This window comes from Calonectris borealis, unplaced genomic scaffold, assembly GCF_964195595.1.
Source record: "Calonectris borealis unplaced genomic scaffold, bCalBor7.hap1.2 HAP1_SCAFFOLD_77, whole genome shotgun sequence".
In the NCBI taxonomy this organism is placed as follows: domain Eukaryota; kingdom Metazoa; phylum Chordata; class Aves; order Procellariiformes; family Procellariidae; genus Calonectris; species Calonectris borealis.
The window spans coordinates 337,797-358,955 of NW_027441478.1; the positions used below are offsets into that span (position 1 = coordinate 337,797).

Sequence of the window (21,159 nt, forward strand, 5' to 3'; positions counted from 1 at the left end):
GCAACGAAGCTGGTGAAGGGCCTGGAGCACAAGTCTTATGAGGAGCGGCTGAGGGAACTGGGGTTGTTTAGTCTGGAGAAGAGGAGGCTGAGGGGAGACCTCATCGTGCTCTACAACTACTTGAAAGGAGGTTGTAGTGAGGTGGGTGTTGGTCTCTTCTCCCAAGTAACTAGTGATAGGACGAGAGGAAACGGCCTCAAGTTGTGCCAAGGGAGGTTAGGCTGGACATTAGGAGAAATTTCTTTACTGAAAGAGTGGTCAGGCCTTGGAACAGGCTGCCCAGGGAAGCGGTGGAGTCACCATCCCTGGAAGTATTTAAAAGACGTGTAGATGAGGCGCTTAGGGACATGGTGTAGTGGGTATGGTGGTGTTGGGTTGATGGTTGGACTCGATGATCTTAGAGGTCTTTTCCAACCTTAATGATTCTATGATTCTATGAAAAGGGCAAGGGAGACCCTCCCCTTGAGTCACGAGGTTCCTCAACGGGAGGGTCCCCCTTACCCTTTTACCCCCAATCCTCACCTGCCCAATCAGCTACTCAAACACCAGTGACCTCTCAAGCACTTCAACAAGACAGGTTCCCACACCTACCCTATCAGCTAGTCAGCCACCCGTGACATCACAAGCACCTGCAGAAGCAAAGTTCCCATGCCTCCCCATCAGGAACTGGGCCACAAGTGACATCAACACCTGCACAAGCCGGGTTCCCACGCTTGCCATATCAGCTAGTGGCACAGGTGCGGGGACCTGGCTCGTGCTGGTGCTTGTGATGTCACGGGTGGCTGACGAGCTGTTATGGCAGGCACGGGAACCAGGCTGATGCTGCTGTTTTGATGTCACTGGTGACTATGGATCTCATATGGCAAGCGCAGGAACCTGGCTTGTGCAGGTGCTGATGTCACTGCTGGCTTAGTACTTGATAGGGCAGGCGCGGAACCCGGCTTGTGGATGCGATTATGTCACTTGTGGCACAGTTCCTGATAGGGCAGGTGTGGGGATCTGGCTTGTGCAGGGGCTTGTGATGTCGTGGCTGGCTGACTAGCTGATCTAGGAGGTGCGGGAACTTGGCCTAGGTGCTGCTCTGATGTCACTGGTGGCTGTGTAGCTCGTACGGCCGGCGCGGGAACCTGGCTTGTGCATGTGTTTATGTCACTGCTGGCTGAAGTATCTGTAGCTCGTACGGCAGTGTCATTTTTTTCGTGACATCCTCTCCCCATCCTGAAAGTTGTCCTCGAAGGCCGAGAATTGCCCCAGGGGTGCCCCAGAAGCCTACCATTCGGCGCGGGACACTTTACCTCCATCATCGCGCTGTACCCCCAGGAAATGATCGTTCAGGAAGGGCTCCCACTGAAAGCATAACTCGAGTAGGACTGCCTCAAGAATATGAGAGCGATGCGCCATCCTCTCCTATGCAAGATGCTCTCCCCCTTTCGACCCCAGTAATACTTTAGGAGTACGGTTTACAGACAGAAGTGCCCACTTGAAAAACGGTGTTTGGTTCGGTGAATCTACAGCCATTTCTGCAGACGGAAAAGCAGAGTTAACTGAGGAAATGAATGTTTCGCCCAATGACCTGAGTCCCTGGCCAACACCTGAGCCTTTGAAGCTGGAGCCAGCACAGTTGATACTGACTCCGAGGCTGTAGGGGCTGGAGCCACCCCGTGCCTTGGCAACTGGCAAGAGCTGCTGCACTCCCTTCAGAAAAGCTGCAGGCAGGGCTACGTCTCCACTTGTCTTTTGCCTGGGAGAACCAGGAGAACAGCAGTGGCCTCGAGCCTAACCTGGTATTTGAGCCCTGCATTGCTGCCACCCCAGTACTTCAGAAAGGCAACTAACAATTGCACTTGTGACCGGTCCCCCCTGCTCCTGACCCCTGGTAATATGGTTAGCATAACGAACCCCATTTTATGAGGCAAAGAGCCATGCCCTGTGACCGAGCTGGTCACCTAGCAGTCCCCTTTGCCCTCCTCATCAGGCCCTGAAGGTCCTGTGCACCAGGCAGACGACTTCTCCCTCTCCCTATCGTCCTCAAGTTTCCCGGGTGCCTGGCTGACTTCTTCCCTCCTTACAGGCCTTGAAGGTCCCAGGCACCCGGCCAACCCGGTTCTGATGACCCTGCCACAGAACAGGGAAGTGCAGCAGCACACAGAGCACCGTCTATAAAGTCCAGCAGCACTTTTCCCCTCTTCTCCTCCAAGGGCTAATTTGTGGAGGAAATGACAAATGGCACCTTCCTCTCTTGCAGGGCAGAAGTTTTCCGCCTTGATACAACACATAAAATTGCACGGGAATGGTGTGAACCTCACGGAGTTGCCTGGGTCTTCCACCTGCCCTACAGACCCAAAACTAGCAGCACTTACATAAAGACGCTTTAATATCGGGCAGGTACCCACCCGATGCCCAGTGGAATGAGCCCATTTTCCTGCTCTCTCCAACCCACAAACCCTTTAAAACCCCCATTGTCAGTCTGTTGTTTTTCTCACGTTGACATGAGAAAAGGACATATGGAAACCCATTTCTACATGGGGAATCCCTTTACCTATCACTGAGTCCCAGGCACCCAACCAACCAGGTTGTGATGACCCCGTCACAGAGAATTAACAGGAGGACAAACAGGAGGAGGAGAAAAAGAAGGACGACAAACGGGATGAACTGGTGGATGGCAGGTGGAGGAGGAGGAAGGGGGTGAAGAGGACACGGAACATAGAAAGAGAATGAGAACAAGGAGGAAGAAGAGAAAAAAAGAAGGAAGAGGAAGAACATGAGGAGGAGCCAGAGGAGGAGAAAGAAGAGATAGAGGAGGAACACGAGGAACAGTCAGAAGAGGAACACGTGGCACAGGACTAGGAGCAGGAGGAAGAATAGGAAGAGAAGAAGGATGAGCAGGAGGAGGAACAGAAGATAGAGGAACAAGATACAGGACACGAGGAGGACAAACATGAGAAAGAAGAGAAAAAAAGAGGAGGAAGAGGATGATGAGGAGGAGGAGGTAGAGGGGCAGGAGGAGGAGAAGGAGGAAGGAAAAGGAGAAGGAGAATGAAGAGGAAAGGGAATATGAGGAGGAGGAAGACGAAGAGAAGGAAAGGAGGATGACATACAGGATGAAGAGGAACAGAACAAAGAGGAGGTGGTGGAGGAGGCGGGGGGGAAGAGGAGAAGAAGGAGGAGAAACAGGAAGAGGATGAGCAAGAGGATGACAGGAGAACAAGGATGACTAACAGGAGAAGGAGGATTAGGATGAAGTTGGGGACGAGTGGGAGGAAGGGGGAGGAAGAGGAGGAGGATGAGGACAACTACAGCAACGACAAACAGGAGGACAGACAGAAGGAGGAGAAGGAGGGTAACAGGATGACAATGAAGAGGAGTAGGAACAGGAGGTGCAGGAAGACGATCAGGAGGAGGAAGAGGGGGAGGACAGGAGGAAGTATTGAGCGCTAAATGTTCCAAAGCACGCATACAGCAATGTACAATGAGAAATTACAAATAAATATACGTGGTCACAAGTCCCCACAGTCACCTTTTTTCCTTTTTCCCTTCCAGGTGACGCTGGTCAAGCCCCAGGCACCTGCAGCCATTTGCTGTACACAACTCCCCTGATGCTGCATATCTGATACACGTTTAATAAAACAACGTAGCCCAGAGATTTTGTCTGTTCACCTTGAGCTGGGGGGAAGGTGCGTAGGTGCGTGAGGACGATCTGCTTTATCCCTTTCATTTTTAGTCCTCAGCAAAAACACTGCAAGATTCGGACTTGAGGACAGCACTGAAATCAAAGGGTAAGCGACCAAGAAGGCTCCAACCGCACACTTCCACCTGATGGCCTTAAACAAAACACAGCTGGGATCCTGATTGCTCGCTTCAGCCTGGAATAGTCCTGTTCCTCATCTGAAAGATCCTGCGTGCCTGGCTGAGGACAGGGACAGACACAATCCACACAGAGAGCAATCAGAGCTCAACCCTGCACTTCCCTTGGTCACGTTTCCTTGGAAAACTTCTTTGCTGGGTTGTTTGAAAATCTGTAACTGCAAGAACCAGGAAGAAAACCTCCCTGACGGGTTGACTGGAACTTCCTGGCTGTGGTAAAACCATCTGCCCTCGGTACCCCCATTTCACAAGAGCCGGCAGCACAGCTGGGGTGGGGGGAAGGCACAAATCAGACCTCGGGGCCGAGAGACGAGCACAAGCATCTGCCAAGGGAGCTGCATCCAACCAGGAGCGCTCCCCACTTGCTTCTCTGGCAACAAAGCCCCGGTGCGTGCTCCCACCAGGAGGGAGAAACAACTTCCACTTCTCCAAATCCCCATTTATGAAAGACTGTCAGCAGACATGGGGCTGTCCAGGAGCATGAGAACCACATGAAGGCCAGAAGACAGCAAAGACACCTGGTCTGACCCCCCCCCAGAGCATGCCTGCTCCAAAGCGTGGCAGCCTCGTGTCGGAGGGGAGGCAACTCTACCTTCCCCTGGCCTGCTGGCGTGAAACATCGGTCTCCAGATGTGAGGGCTCGGGCTGGCGACACTTGGGGTAGCAGCAGGAACGCTTTGGCCTATGCACAAAGCGTTCCCAGAGCTTTCTGCTGGCATTTGCACAGCTCACAGCCCAGGACAGAAGCGTCCGTGACCGCCACAGGCCTCACACTTCCGTCCCACCTGAGGTGTGTATCTTAAATTTCACTTCCCACTGGTCAAACATTCCTCTTCAGAGCTCTCTTTAAACTGAGGGCTCGCGGTAAGGGAGAGAAGAGAGTTCCTTACCTCTTGCGCAGTCAGGGCATGTTCCCCTGCTAAAAGCGGCCTACTCAGGCCTCCCATTTGGGTAGGAGCTGTTAAAAGAGTAAAACCAAGTCTTAAGTTTATCCATTTGCTTGTTTAAAGAACCTACCATTTGCAGCGTTAAGCCCCCAGAAGACTACTTGCCACAGACACTCTAAGCAAGCTGCCATAAAAGGCAGCTCAAGAGAATCACAAATAACCATTTCTGTACTCTCTGGGAGAGGCTTTCAAGGCTCTTTAAAGGATTTAATTGGATTTGTGTGCTTAACACACCATTGCGTGGATTTACAATTTTACTGCCAAAGGTTTCATGTACTACAGAGATCTTTAAAACAGCAGCTGTAATGATCTCATGCGTAAATATACACAAAGATGCTCTGATATCACGCATGTTCATAACTCAGTGGATGCTCCTACCAAGGGAGTGGCTCCCTTCCGTAGCCACTGAACAAGTAAAAGGATGGAACAAAATGACACGGTCAAGCTCTGAAGCAAAATTTCTATTTTCATTTAGCTTTAATCTAGAGCTGCATTGAGTGGTGAAAAGTGCCAGCCTGACAGCTCTGAAGCACAAAGCGCTTGATCCTCTGTGCCAGAACCGCACAGGCACTGGCCAGGCAACCTGCCTGCCTACTTGTTGCCCTGCCAATACAGTCTATAATTGAGGAAAGTAAAATGGAGATATAAATGTTCTTCCTCCGAGTATTTGATGCTGACAGCTTCTCGCCTCCAGCCTTCCTGCACTTCAGGAGCTCAGAAAATGACAAGAAGAGAAAGCAACGAACACTGGCACTGCACGACTCAGGGAGTGGCTTTTCCACTCAGAACGGTGGTTGCTCTTCATCGTTATGAAGACTAAATGTCTGGTTTTGGGGGAGTGCCTTGGAAGCAATGCAGGGGCCCAATTTAACAGAGTGTCATCTAGAGAGAGGGAGACAGTCTGTGGCCCAAACGTCTCGCACAACAGCCACAGTGTGAGAGAAAGGGAAGCGTTATCCTCGCTGTATTGCTGAGACACCAACTTCACTAATGATCAGACACCAAAGATAAGTAACCTTCCCCAGGTCTCACTAAGCATGCACTCACGTTTTCCAATTTCCTTTCCCGGAACTATACAAAAACTCTCTCTACAACCATAAATTACACGTGCCCGGGACCATTCCCTGGAATGGAGGCCAACTGGCACAATTACCCTTGTCCATTTGGTTGCGTTTTGTTGTGCAAAATTTGGATGCAGGGTAACTGCATCCAAAATGCCCACGGGGAAATCCCCTGGCCCATTCCCACTCGTGAGTGGTGCCGAGGAATTTGCGGAGCTTTCCAGCTGACGTGGGACAAACCTGTACCTGTAAACCTCCAAGCGATTTAGCACTGCAGATGATCAAGGTCCAGTTCACGGGAACACTCACCGGTGCTGTTTAATTCAATACCACAGGTGCTGCCACAAGTTTTCCCTCAGACAGCACCTCACGCTAACATACGCGGGGTAGGTTTTTTCAGTACTCTCTTAGAGCAGCAGTAAACAGAAGCAGAAGAAAGCAATATGAATAAACCAAGCTCATCCACTAACTCTAGCATAGAAGAGTGGCTCATTATCTTAAGAATACAGCCTAAAGAGCATCTGGCTTCAAACCCAATGTTCAACTGGAATTAATTGTTTCCCTTACTGTGACAAACAGGTAGAAGGGGGGGGGGGGTGTTTGGTTTTTTTAGTTTTAGATTTCTTTCTTTTAAATAAAAAAGGGAACAAAAGGTATTAAGCGTCTGCAAAGAGACAAGGCACTATCAAAGGATCTAGTAACAAGAAGTGATGGGGACAGAAATGGGGACAGAAAATGGGAAGGGTCAGCAAGCACCTAAGCACAACCCACAAGTGAAGCGATCCTGCCAGCATAGCACTTTTTGCCATCAAAATACTCGATCAGCAACAGTTCAGTCCTTCAAACAAGAGGACAGGAGAGCAATTAAAAAGTGAACAGGGAACACATATCTTGAAAGACAATGCCTGAAGAGGCAGTTAATTTGGAGGAAGGAGAGATTGGAAGAGATCTCCGGGCCCATCATAAACTCACTGAACTCCATGTTAAGCAATAAGGGGTTGGCTGGGTGCTTTCTACTTTCTTTATTTCCACTGGAAGGCTGTTGCAGAACCCAAACCTTCTAAGCCTTAAAGAGTTTTCTTCCAGTTTTCAGCTTAAATTTACTCAGGGCCAGGCGGCACGCATTTTCTCTGGTGCCCACACCTTCAGGCTTAGTAACTGCTCTCCCTAAATGGTATTTCCCTCTTCTGCATTTACAGGAGTCACCCCACTCTTCTCCCACTTGCTTTTCTAGCCGAAGCAAATCAAGAACTCCTGATGCCATCACGCACCTCCATCTCCCATGTCCCAGCAATCCCTGCAGCTCTCCTCTCCAGTTATTCCAGGGGGAGTTCATCTTTCTTGTACGTGAAGGACCAGCAGAGCAACCCCGTCAGATGAGCTGGGCTCTGTGCAATGGCATTAGCTCTTCTCCACAGTTCCTGAAAATACTTTGCCTGACACACTGCAGTGGAGCACTTCCTTATGCCCACATCACACTGTTGGCTCCCAGCTGCTCTCCTGTGCTTCCCTTTAGCTACCTGTAGGTCTTCTTCCCCCTCCTCAGTTTTGGCCACCTGAAGAACACCCAGCTTAGGGCTCTAAAATTCTTGTCAGCTTTTCGTCCACCAGTACCCCCGAGACCTTCTCGGCAGGGCTGCTCTCAATCCCTTCATCCCCCAGCCTGTATTGATACCGGGGGTTGCCCCGACCCAGGTGCAGGACCCTGCACTTGGCCTTGTTGAACGTCACGAGGTTCACACGGGCCCACTTCTCGAGCTTGTCCAGGTCCCTCTGGATAGCATCCTGTCCCTCAGGCGTTGTCGACGGCACCACATATACACAAACACACAACATATACAAACATTGCCATATGTTTACACTGCCTTCTCAGCACAACGTTTCTGTTATGGCACCAAGAACTTACGGGTACGAAAATTACGAATTTTAAGTGCTCTTTTAAAGCCCGTTATAGTTAAATCAACAGTAGTGAGAAAACAGTCAAGAATTTGACTTGCAGAATGGGAGATGATTCGTGACTATCTCAACAGCTTTTACTATTGATGAAGCTTACAACCACCTCACTACCTGGGAATGACATTCTTTGTTAGGATTGGTCTGGTTAGAAACTCAGCAGGCTGGCTCGTTCATCACTGCAATTCTTCAGTCGGAGGAAAGAAAGAACTGAGGAAGACCTAAGCAGAAAGGCGGCCAGCAGGTACCAGTTTCAATTAACTTTCACCTGGGTGCAGAATGAAGCTTCTTTCTAAACATAAAAATTGCATCTCTGTCAGGGTATTGGCTCCTCCAGGAAGTGTCTTTTTTCCACCCTTTGCCTCACTAAAGAGCTTTTTGGCCAGATGCTTTTCTTCTGATGCAGAAATGTGAAAGTATTGGCAATCTTGCACATTTGCCGAGGAAAGCTGTTGCCCACTTAGCTCTGTAGCTCTGAGGGTAGATGCTGCAATGGTCACGCTCACCTGCAAACAGCGCTTGTCTTTGCCTTACGCCCTCACGTATCACAGGTGAGCCACGTCATGAGAAAAACATGCTCAGTTACAACTTCCTGGCTGGATGAGCAGGGACACCACTAGCGGGTCTGCAGGTCAGAAGCCCAGTGCTGGTGCCACACCTCAGGTTCTTGACACAATCATAGGTCAACGTGAGAAACTGAAAAGTGGGGTGGTTACTATTGGAATGCCAAAAATAAAGGAGAGAGATGGCCTGTGTGGGACTAAAGGAAAAGAAAGGAAGATCTTACTCTCTCTCTATTACATCTTCCAAAATGAAATGGAATATGTAGAAAGCAATCAAGACAGGATTAACAACTACCAACAAGCAAAACAGATTTCCTGGATTTATTCTGGAATCCTATAATCCCTCTCCTAAGGAAGCGATCTGCCTTGAAGATGCAAGACAGTCTGCTGCATTTCTACGCTTGCTCAGCTACATTTTCGTTCATCAGTTAGCACGCAGCCTGGGTTTTAAAAGAGGTTGTACTGGATAGAAGGGTCAGACTTGGATTGAACTATCACGTGAAGTCGAGGGGAGAAGAATACAACAAAACATATTTACCACGAACTGGTATATAGGGGACAAAACAGGAATCCATTTGGCACGGCAGACTTGCCATGCTTTAGATGCTGCCAACATCTCTGTCAGAAGCTGTCGTTATTTTATGGGCTATTGTTATACTCATGAAACAGCCAGCCTTCATTGGCGTGAGGACTGGACTGAGACCCTGTGAATTACTGTGCTCACTGACTCAGTCTGCAGGAACTAAATTAATTAATAATTAGAAAAAAAAAACAACCAAAACCCACCTGTAGCACAAAAGAGGGCCTTCTTCAGAAATGAATGGCGCTCTAGATAAAACAACGGATTAGATGAGTTTCTAATGAATTCTTAAGTTCTCTGTCCTCTGCTTTGGCAGGTGTTGATTCAAGATCTCTCTGTACTCAGAAGCTCTACGGTTGGATATCCCAGCAGGAGCGGTGGGGGACAGCAGCCAGCCAGACCAAGACCTACTACTTGTTCTTTCTGTTAAGTCAATAAACCTTTAGGAGCATAAAAGTTACTCCTCGGACAGAAAAAGCAGAACGGGATGAAGGAAGGGGCTTGAGATTTTTAGAACTCGTCTCCCATATATCATATCCATATAGCACGAAAAACTTTCTTTTGATCACATTTCGCAGCTCCTTCATAGCCAGAAGGAATTTCATCACAGGAATTTTCATACCACTAAACTGGCAAAAAGGTGTACAAGCCTTTTTATCCATCTTTATCCTTTTACACTTGTTCCATAAAACCATTTTCCACTCTCCAGCTCACGATCTCACCAAGCAGAAAAGTCCTATCTGCCACACACTTGTCATAAACTAGGTGGGACATGACAAAGTTTCAGAGACATCAGTGTTTATAAGATTAGAAACTTTAAAACGCAAAGAAGAAAAAAAAAAGAAAAAAGGGTGGTGGGGGAAAACTTATTTTCTACCTTGACTGCTAGGTTCTTAAGCTGCCAGTATTTAGCTTAGAAATCCAACCCTCCAAGGCATAATGGGCAAAAGAGCACGTTTTATGTGAAATTAAATTATGCTTCTCTTGATTTAAATACAAAAAGTGAGCTCCACTGCTACATTCATCCACAAGAACGCCCCCAACTTCACAGACACCCATAAATTATTTTTGTAAACAGCAAATTACTAAACATAGTACGACACTCCATGAAAGAGAAAAAGAATGCACACAATCAGCATCTTCCTTTTTGACCAGAAAATGAAAATCTCTAACAGCAGATAAGCCTGAATTAAAAATCCATCAAATCTAGACCCCACATGGGGTATGGGTTATGATACGCCACATATCTGGACTCAACTCTTGAAAGCAATCATGCACTAAGGACAATTTTAGGTTGTTATGCAGAGGTTTAACTAGAGCCTTGGCAACTTAATCTGGGACACGAATGGTATTTGCATTACACTACCATGTGCAGTAAAGAAAACTGGTCTTGCAGTTCGATTCCAGCGCCGCATCCTCAAACAAAACGAGGCTGCTACCTTTGAGGAACATGGATGGAAATCTCACCTGCCATCCCGAAGTGACGCTGTGGCATTGCTTCACTTTTTGTCACTTTCCTCGGGCTTGGTCAATCTTTTGCAGAGTCTGAAGCCAAGGCCCATAGCTTTTTCCTGTTTGTAACAGCGGATGTCTGGGTCTTCACAGGTCGGTTTGTTGTGGGGCACCGCTTGTACCCCGCCTTTGCCTTCATAAATGCATCCTTCCACTAGAAAAGAAAAGGAAAATTACCAGTCATGCCAGTCATGACATTAGACTATCCACAGGGCAACAGAGTGCACTGCTTGCAAGAGGATTTGGTACAGTAAATAATCCTTAAATATCTTGATTTACTTTCTAGTTGGAATGAAATGAAAACATACGTTTAGCAATAAATGCAGCATGATGCTCCTTACCTTGCACTCGTTCTCTCTAACAGATCTGCCTTGTGGCAGGATCACCGTCGCATGTGTATTGCTCGCTTTCATTTCCGTCTTAATCTGTCAGCTGGCACTTGCCACCTCCAGACTGTAGCAAGGATAAAAACGATTCCGTTTACAAGCAGCACAGCACCCTGTGAACCCGCTCTATGAAGTCCTGTATTTATAGAAATGGCTATAAATAATAAAAATCTGCAGGGACCACTGACCCACATACGTGCCGTATTTTTGGAATAGGGCCTAGGTATTAAATCTACAAACTAAGGACTGCGACACCTCTCACCTTGCCCCTTTCCTCCTTCCCTCCGTTTCGTGTGGGAGCTCGTTCCACCAGTGAAGGCACACCACAAAACCAGCCTCACAGAGGGGAAGGGAGGGGAGGGGCTAAGGGAAGAGGCGGAAAGGAAATACACAGAGAAGCAGCTTTGCCCTCCCTGGTTAAAGCCACAGCCCACTCAGGAATCACCTTTCCCGCCTGCAGAGGGAAAAGCACAGAATCGCTAGCAGTGAAGTACGTAAGCTCTTCGTATCAGCATCGCTGCTTGGAGTAATCGAATTGTTCTGCGGAGTCATTTGACAAGCCGACAGGCTGCTCAACAAATGAGAACCAGAACGCATGCCATTTGCGAGATGAGGCAGCAATAAGCTTCTAATCGGTTCCCAACAAGAGCAATTCAAGTGAGGTGGTGTATTAATGGATTTTGTTCTCTGCAAAGCCAAGAAGCAAACATTAACCGCACTCCCCGAAGGGGAGGGAGCAAACTGAGCGCGGGCAACTCATCGGCCCCTTTCAGAGTTTCAACACTCAAGATAAACGAAAACAAACCCATGTAAAAAGTTAAACAGTGGCCAAGAAGCACTTTTATAAAATGCATATAGGGGCCTGAACCAAACCTCAGAAAGACTTCCAACATTGATTTTCGTGACTGTTAGACCAAGGCCTAGAATGAAGCCAAAGCTTCTGCTTGCCAGGTCATGAGAAGATAACTTAAACGAGCTACACAGTAAAGAGAAAACGCCAAAGGCAATAGCGGAGCTTACTGTTTTCCTCCATTCAACCAACTGTGCAGTAAACCAACTTAACCCAGCCAGCCTAAGTGTTAATGTTAATCTTAATCAACATTAATCTTCAAAGTGTTATCATCCTGTGTATAGCCCTCACCCAGAACTGGGTTAAAAGACCAGTTAATAAGAAACCAGAATGATGAAGCTACTGAGTGGGTGTTTGATTGGAGGAGATCAAGATGTATATGTTTTAATTTAAGAACACTATGGTGATAGATAGTTTAGTTTGTTGTGGATTCTATATTGCTCGCTTCTGTAATTTTAAACAATGAAGACTTGTTGCTTAGAAGTTAGGTAACTAACAGGTGTGTGTTTTAGAAGTAGTGATAATTAATTTTAGCTATGGAAACTATAAACAGACGTGGTCCAAGCATGGCTCAGGGACAAATTGCGACCCTATAAGGTAAAGAGGAAGTAAGTTCATGAAGAGTTCACTACCCTACCGACCACCAGAGACCACCCGAGACCCCCAAGAAGACCCTAAAGGTTTTAGTGCGCATGTGTTTAAGATGATGTAATATTATAATTAGTTCTCGGAAATGTAATGAATATGTAACAAGGAAATTTAAAATATGTATGAGAAGCATGGATATAAACAGAAAGGTGACTAGACCAGGTGTGCTTGATTTGTGGCAAGTCCACCGAGCACCCAGGCCTGAATACAACAATATCTCTCCTGAGCGTGTGGAATTGGTTACTTGCACGCCGGGCACGAATCCGCTTTTCGGACAACAGTTTTTGGCGATCCAGGTGGGACTGCTGGGAAGCCTTGCCCGGATCGACTTGTCGGCTCTTGGTGGGGAGACCCTGCTCTCTGGACTCCAGCGCGCACCGACCTTTTGATCGGGGACTCCGTGAGTATTCTCCCCGACCAGAGCAGGTGAGCGACTCAACGGTGCAACGCTAAGGTAAATGAGATATTGTTCTGGAGTATAAAACTGTGCATGCATTTGGTAAGGAATTGTGGCCACAGGTAAAGAGGTATATTCATATGCGTTTGACAGTGACGACTGGAGTATATGAAGTTGTAGGCGCCAGGGGTAAACCGGTATATTCATATGCGTTTGACAGTGACGACTGGAGTATATGAAGTTGTGGTAAAGAACGTTCTTTTTTGGTAAAGATATGGGAGCTCAACCATCAAAAGTAACACCTTGTTCCCCCTTAGGATGCATCATTAAACATTGGGGAAAATTTGGGGGTGATCCTTTGAGAAAGGATAAATTAATTGAATATTGTACTAAATGGTGGCCAATGTATAAATTAGAAGATGAGGAAAAATGGCCAGAATTGGGAACCTTGCAATATAATACTATTTTACAACTAATGTTATGAGGTACCTTATGTAATTTGTTTTTTTTTTCTTTTTGTTTTGTTTTTTTTTTTCTTTCTTTTCTTTTTTCATAATCTTTTCGATTATGAAATTCGGAAAAAAAAAAATGTAAACTTTTAGGTTTAGATTCTAATGTGATGATGATGATGATGGAAAATAAGGAACCAAAAGTGCACTGTTGTTCTGCATGTAGCATAGGAAAATGATGTTTAAAACTAGGAGAAGAAGAGGAGGATACACAAATGTTAGTACCACCAAGTAAAAATGAAACTTCTGAAACCGAAGCAAGAGGAAGCAATACTTTTAGTCCGATAGCCGGCAGGACTAGAACCCAGCAAGGGTCTGTATTGTTAGCACCCCTTCGCCAGGCAGTGGGCCCAAGGGGGGAGCCAGTATTTGTGAAAGTACCATTTACAACTTCTGATTTAATGAATTGGAAAGAATTAGCAGGATCATACAGAGAGAATCCAGAAAAGGTGTATAGATCCTTTCGAACAATTATTGAAAATCATAATCCAGATTGGAAAGATATTCAAATTCTTTTGAATAATTTGTTTACTCCTGAAGAAAAGAGGGTAGTATTAGAAAAAGCAAATATGGAAAATGAAAGAATAAATGCAAGAGAAGGTCCTGCTCATTTTATGCCAACTCAAGACCCAAATTGGAATCCTAATAGTAATGATGGTAAATTGATGATTAAACAGTATCAACAATTAATTTTGTAAGGAGTAAAGAATGGAATATCCCGCCCAAAGAATTTGGCGAAATTGACTCAAATAATTCAGGAAAAAACAGAGGACCCATCCACCTTTTATGAAGGATTATGTGAGGCAGCTAGGAAATGGACAGACTTAGATCCTGAGAGTGATGAGAATAGAGCAATATTTACTACTTTGTTTGTAGGGCAAGCTGCTCCAGATATTCGAAAGAAATTGCAGAAAGTGGATGGGATTACAGGAATGACTATATCACAGTTAATTGAAATGGCTTATAAGGTGTATAACAATAGGGAAGAGGAGGAAAAGAAAAATCAGGAAAAAGAAAAAATAAAAGATAGGAAACAAAAAGCTGCTATTTTAGCAGCTGCTTTTGTAAATGCCCAAGGATCAGCTGGAGGAAGAGGCAGAAGATATTTGAGAGGTAGAGGTAGAGGGTATTTGAGAGGAAAAGGCAGAGGAGGTAGAGATATGTTTAAACAATATACCCCATTAGGATTTAATCAATGTGCTGTATGCAAGAAACAGGGACACTGGAAGAGTGAGTGTCCGGAGAACAAAGGAGCAGTCGTGACTCAGTCACAGCAGATACCACCTGAAGCTGATTTACTTATGATGGGAGGAGATTCTGAATGATGGGGACCGGGGGTAGAAAATGATATTTTCCCAGCTGAGCCCCTGGTTCCAGTAAAGCTGGGAGATGAAGTAGTCGATTTTTTAGTAGATATTGGAGCAAAATATTCTGTTATAAATACATGTAAAGGACCAATGAGTAAATTTAATGTATCTATTGTTGGGGTCACGGGAAAGAAGGAGATAAGGCCTTTTTTGAAACCTTTAAAATGTAAAATTGGAGGAAAAACACTGATGCATGAATTTTTATATATACCGGAATGCACCATGCCTCTCTTAGGACGGGATTTATTGAATAAATTGGGAGCACAAATCAACTTTAAAAAAGGAAGAATCCAAGTTCATTTTCCTGAAGCTAATGCCTGGCAAGCCCAAGTTTATTTATTACAGACAAACACAGATGAATCTGAAGAAATTCCAGAAGAGATTAAAGATGCAGTTTACCCTTTTGTTTGGGCAACAGAGAAACCAGGAAGAGCGAAAAATGTGGAACCGGTAAAAGTTGAATTGAAAACAGGAGCTCGACCGGTAAGAAAGAAACAGTATCCTATTAGTATAGAAGCCAGAAAAGGTTTGGAACCAATAATAAATACTTTTCTTAAACACGGACTTTTAAGAGAATGTCAATCTGATTATAATACTCCTGTCCTTCCAGTGAAAAAGTCACATAACCAAGGATATAGGCTGGTTCAAGATTTAAGAGCGATAAACCAGTTAGTGGTGGACATTCATCCAATAGTCCCTAATCCATATACGCTGTTAACAACTATCAATGAATCAAATGCATATTTCTCTGTTATAGATTTGAAAGATGCTTTCTTTTGTATACCTCTGGAAGAAAACAGCCAAAAGATTTTTGCCTTTGAATGGGAAGATCCGTCGACTGGGAAGAGGACTCAGCTCTGCTGGACCGTGCTGCCACAAGGGTTTAAAAATAGCCCAACCATCTTTGGAGCAGCTCTGAATAAGGAACTGGAACAGTGGTCCGGTAAGGAAGATCAAATCACCCTCCTTCAATATGTTGATGACATCCTATTGGGAGCAGATACTACTGAGATCTGCAAAGCAAAGACTGTTAGCCTCCTAAACTTTTTGGGAATGGCCGGGTATAGGGTGTCAGAGAAGAAAGCACAAATTGCAAAACAAACTGTAATTTATTTGGGGTTTGAGATTTCCCAAGGACAGCGAAGATTGGGAAATGGTAGAAAAGAAGCCATTTGCAGGATGGCACCCCCTCAATCTAAAAGAGACTTGAGAGGATTTTTAGGAATGGCTGGATGGTGTCGCCTTTGGATTCCAAATTATGGTTTGATGGCAAAACCACTGTATGAGGCAACCAAAGGCCCTGAAGAATTGTTAGAATGGACTCCAGAGTGCCGAAAAAGTTTTGATGACATTAAACAGACTTTAATGAAAGCTCCAGCTTTAGGACTTCCAAATCTGACCAAACCCTTTGAGCTATCTGTTCATGAGAAGAGACATGTAGCTATGGGGGTTTTGACTCAACTTTTGGGAGACTGGAAAAGACCAGTGGCTTACTTTTCCAAACAATTAGATAAAGTAAGCTCAGGATGGCCTAGCTGCTTGTGGGCAGTTGCGGCAACAGTTCTCATCATTCAAGAAGCTAGAAAATTGACATTGGGACAGAAAAGAACGGTTCATGTCCCGCATGCGGTACTTGCAGTACTGGAACAAAAAGGACATCATTGGTTAACCCCTAGTCGTTTGTTACAATATCAGGCTTTGTTAGTGGAACAAGACGACATCATTTTGAAAGTGAGTACAATTTTAAATCCTGCCTCTTTAATGTCAAGTGAAAAAGAGAGTGATCTTAACCATGATTGTTTACAAGTTATCGAACAGGTGTATGCCAGCAGGCCAGATCTGAAAGATGGCCCTCTCCAAACTCCGGATGAAGAATTATTTACTGATGGAAGCAGCTTTGTTGTAAAAGGAGAAAGGAGGGCTGGTTATGCCGTGGTAACTTTAACTGAAGATCGAGAAGTAAAAGCATTACCTCCAAATACATCCGCCCAGAAAGCAGAAATTATAGCCCTCACAAAAGCCTTAAATTTGGCTAAAGGTAAAAGAGTTAACATCTATACAGATTCTAAATATGCTTTTGGAGTTGTGCATGCTCATGGAGCAATATGGAAGGAGCGAGGACTTTTATCTGCTAGCGGTACCCCTTTAAAATATGGAACCGAGATTTTGAATTTGTTGGAAGCAGTACAGAAACCTAAAGAAGTTGCGGTGATTCATTGTAAAGCTCATCAAAAAGGGGACTCAAAAGTAATACAAGGAAATCGAAAAGCACATGAGGCTGCTAAACGTGTAGCATTAAATACTATGATTTATGTTTTAATTCCATCAAAAGAAATTCAGGTGGAATCCCCAAATTATAGTGAGAAAGAAAATAAATTAGCTATGCTATTACATTGTAAGAAAAATGATCAAGGATGGTGGATAACTTCACATGGACAATGTATAGTAACCCCTGAAATTATGAAGAAATTAATGGTCAAAACCCATGCTGAAACACATATGGGAGCAGAGGCAATGGTGGAATCAGTAAGACGATATGCGATAGGAACCAAAATGTTATTGATTGCTAAAAGTGTGAGTAATAAATGTGAGATTTGTCTTAGGAACAATCCGAAAATACAAATCCGACCCCCTCCTGGAGAGGTAAAAAGAGGCATAACTTCCGGTGAGTATTGGCAAATAGATTTTTCAGAGTTACCGCGATGTAACCAATACCGATATCTATTGATATTGGTAGATACCTTCTCTGGATGGCCGGAAGCTTTCCCGTGTCGAACCAACAAGGCAAAAGAGGTTGTGAAACATTTGTTGAAAGAAATAATTTCAAGGTTTGGAGTCCCTTTAGAAATGTCCTCTGATAGAGGCCCACATTTTGTAGCAGAGGTTATTAAAAATGTGAAGAACCAAATATTAAAGAAACAAATTCCTCAAATATATCCAGAAGCTCAGTGGAAATAGATTGAAGCTTTACCATTTGCCTTGTTAAGAATTAGGGTGACCCCGAGAGTTAGAGAAAAAGTAAGTTTATTTGAAATTTTGTATGGTAAACCTTATGATCCTTAATCTAACAGGAAGATCTAAACAAATGCATGTAACAGGAGAAAAAGTATTAACTGAATATCTTTTATCTTTGAGTAAGGTGTTGAATTCTTTGCATAAGTATGTCCCTTTGAAGACACCTTTACCTCTTGAATTTCCAGTACACTCATTTAATCCAGGGGATCAAGTTTATTTGCGAATGTGGAAGGATGACCCTCTTGGAGAAAAGTGGAAAGGACCTTTCCAGGTGCTGTTAACAACAAACACTGCTGTGAAACTGGAAGGAATAGATTCTTGGATTCATTATACGAGGATTAAGAAAATTCCACCTGGACTGTGGACATCTGTATTTAAGGAACCATTGAAGTTAACTTTGCGGCGTGTTCAATGAGATACTGGAGATGCTGCTAAATTAGTGTAACAATTTGATTTTGAACAGAATTAAATTAGAGAGAGAGGGAAGATGTGGAATGTGTTGTTGTTAATAATAACGATCAGTCAGATTGATTCTCAATTTTTGTTATAGAAATCAAAATATCTGGGAACTTTTAGCCCGAGAAGTAACCAACATGTCTTCCTTTTGTATTGCAGCCGAGAATTTTGTGGGAGGGATGTATAGTTCTTGTTTGGTAGGAAAAGGTATAAATTATACCTCCCAAGCACTTTCGACTATTGGTATGGAAATGACACAAATAAGAGAAGCCACACTTGAAAACAGGGCTGCAATTGACTATTTACTTTTAAGACACAATCATGGTTGTGAAGAATTTAAAGGAATGTGTTGTTTTAATTTGAGTGATAATTTACAGTTAGTAGAGAAGAAAATCCAACAAATAAAAGATTTGGCATATGGGTTTAAAGAACGGGAAGGATTTAGATTTTTCTTGGTTGTTCTCGTGGCTTCCAAATTTAAATTGGCTTAAACAATTATTTTTGTTTGTGGTACTGATCGTTATTTTAGTTATGATTATATGTTGTATGATTCAATTTGTATCTTTTTGTAGAAAATAAGTATTGTGAGACTCATGATGCTTAACATCATAAGTCTCAAAGGGGGGAATTGTTAATGTTAATCTTAATCAACATTAATCTTCAAAGTGTTATCATCCTGTGTATAGCCCTCACCCAGAACTGGGTTAAAAGACCAGTTAATAAGAAACCAGAATGATGAAGCTACTGAGTGGGTGTTTGATTGGAGGAGATCAAGATGTATATGTTTTAATTTAAGAACACTATGGTGATAGATAGTTTAGTTTGTTGTGGATTCTATATTGCTCGCTTCTGTAATTTTAAACAATGAAGACTTGTTGCTTAGAAGTTAGGTAACTAACAGGTGTGTGTTTTAGAAGTAGTGATAATTAATTTTAGCTATGGAAACTATAAACAGACGTGGTCCAAGCATGGCTCAGGGACAAATTGCGACCCTATAAGGTAAAGAGGAAATAAGTTCATGAAGAGTTCACTACCCTACCGACCACCAGAGACCACCCGAGACCCCCAAGAAGACCCTAAAGGTTTTAGTGCGCATGTGTTTAAGATGATGTAATATTATAATTAGTTCTCGGAAATGTAATGAATATGTAACAAGGAAATTTAAAATATGTATGAGAAGCATGGATATAAACAGAAAGGTGACTAGACCAGGTGTGCTTGATTTGTGGCAAGTCCACCGAGCACCCAGGCCTGAATACAACAATATCTCTCCTGAGCGTGTGGAATTGGTTACTTGCACGCCGGGCACGAACCCGCTTTTCGGACAACATAAGGACGTCTCTAAAGTCACTTAAAAAAAAAAAAAAAAAGCTAAGTCCTTATCCTGGAATGTAAAGACACCACCTTGGTTCCCACGCAGAGCGGCAGAGATGGCCCAGCAGGGTCATGTCCCCATGTTCCAGGTCAGATAAAAAAAGCACAGGATATGTTTGTGGGGTCGGTTTGATGTATCCCTTCCGTTTTGTGAAAGCTTGGGGAAGCATGCGTTATGCGGTAGGACCGGTGTGACTTTAGATCTGAGGTTAAAAAAGGTGCTGCACTTCAGTGCAACTCCCTGAGTTGCTTTCATCACCAAATAAAAAAAGATTTGCTTTCTCCAGTGTGGGGGGAACAGGAGCTCGCAAGGGGATTCCAGCTACACCGCAGGGTAGCAGTTACCACGTGCTTAACTTCAAAGCTATGCTTAAATCCCACCAAGTGGCTATTAAAGGTCACAGGAATCCCAGAGATCTAACATAAAAAAAAATCCCCAGAAAATACCACACAAAAAACCGGGTTCGCATTACACGTTACCCCTCACCCCGCGAACTCGCCAGACTCCAGCTGGGAAGCCAGAAGATTTGTCCCCTCCCACCCTCCGGCGGCTGCCAAAGCAGCGGCAGAGCAAGGACAGCAAGCTCCCGCTCGGGCTGACTGGACCTGCCAAACCACTGGCCGAGCACCGGTGGCGGGGAGAAGCGTTCAGCTCTGCCTCGGAACGGCAGCAGCCTGGATTCATCAGGCTGCTCCCTGCAGGAAACAATCCCAACTGCCTGGATCTTGCCGATGCAAGGACGCATTTAAAGATGAAGTGTTTTCGAGCGAGGGAAACAAGGCCTGAGCAATAATAATCAGGCTGGCAATTTTCCAAGGCAGCTGAATATTCCCAGTCCCCGAACAGGGCAGCTGGAGTGAAAGCCCCGGGAGAGTTAACAGAAAAACACACTACTCCTATTACTGCAGTAACGAAAAATGCTGGGGTGGCTCAGGGGGGCTCTGGGAGTCGGGCTGCCCGGTGCCTGTGCCCGGGGGGGTCTGTCTCCGTCTCCCTCCCCTCCCCAGCTCTCGGGTCACTCCCGGGGCTGCCCCGGCCGGCCCGGCTCCAGCGGACCGGGACCCCATCACACCGGGCCGTTTGGAGCGCTTCCCCACCACCCCCGGGCGGCCCCAGCCCTCACCTCAGCCGAGCCGCAGCTGGAGCAGAGGCTGCGCCTCCCGAGACCAACATGGCCGCCGCGAAGCTCAGTGTGGGGAACTGACCGCTCCCAGCATGCCCCGGGAACCAACATGGCCGCCGGGCAGCCCCGCGCCCCAGGACTACAGCTCCCAGCATGCCCTGGTGCACACCCTCTCCCAGCATGCCACGGGGCGCCCCTTCCCGCTCTCTGGCCCTGCGGGGACACCGGCCCCAGCCCGGCCCCGCCCCCCCCGGCCCCATGGCCGCCTCCCCGGGGCTGCCCCGCCCCCGGTCCGGAGCCCCGGTGGAGCCGGGAGGAGGAGGGGAGAGGGGCAGAGCGGCGGGGGGGGGTGGGGCAGGGCGGTGGCGTGGCCGGAGAGGCACGGGAGACGGACAGAGGGACAGAGAGAGGCGACAGAGAAGGAGAGAAGAGCGATGGCCTCCAGGGTGGAGGCGTAGGAGGAGCAGAAAGGGCCGGGGCAGACAGGGAGGAATTTAGAAAAAATAGGGACAAGGAGCCAGACAGAGTGAGAAAGAGGAAGAAGAAAAGAGCA

At 45.6% G+C, this 21,159-nt stretch overlaps 1 protein-coding gene and 1 long non-coding RNA gene across 2 annotated transcripts in view; both read right to left on the minus strand.

The window, feature by feature from the left end:
* LOC142076650 (uncharacterized) overlaps positions 1 to 21,159 on the minus strand; it is an 86,515-nt gene that overhangs the window by 10,188 nt on the left and 55,168 nt on the right. The gene's annotated exons all lie outside the window — the stretch shown is intronic.
* LOC142076652 (uncharacterized) lies at positions 67 to 20,729 on the minus strand. Its single transcript, XR_012671238.1, has 7 exons — positions 20,607 to 20,729; positions 10,822 to 10,933; positions 10,436 to 10,634; positions 9,175 to 9,216; positions 6,182 to 8,585; positions 4,755 to 4,822; positions 67 to 1,520 (listed from the first exon to the last, which is right to left on the minus strand). It is a non-coding gene; the product is annotated as an uncharacterized LOC142076652 (long non-coding RNA).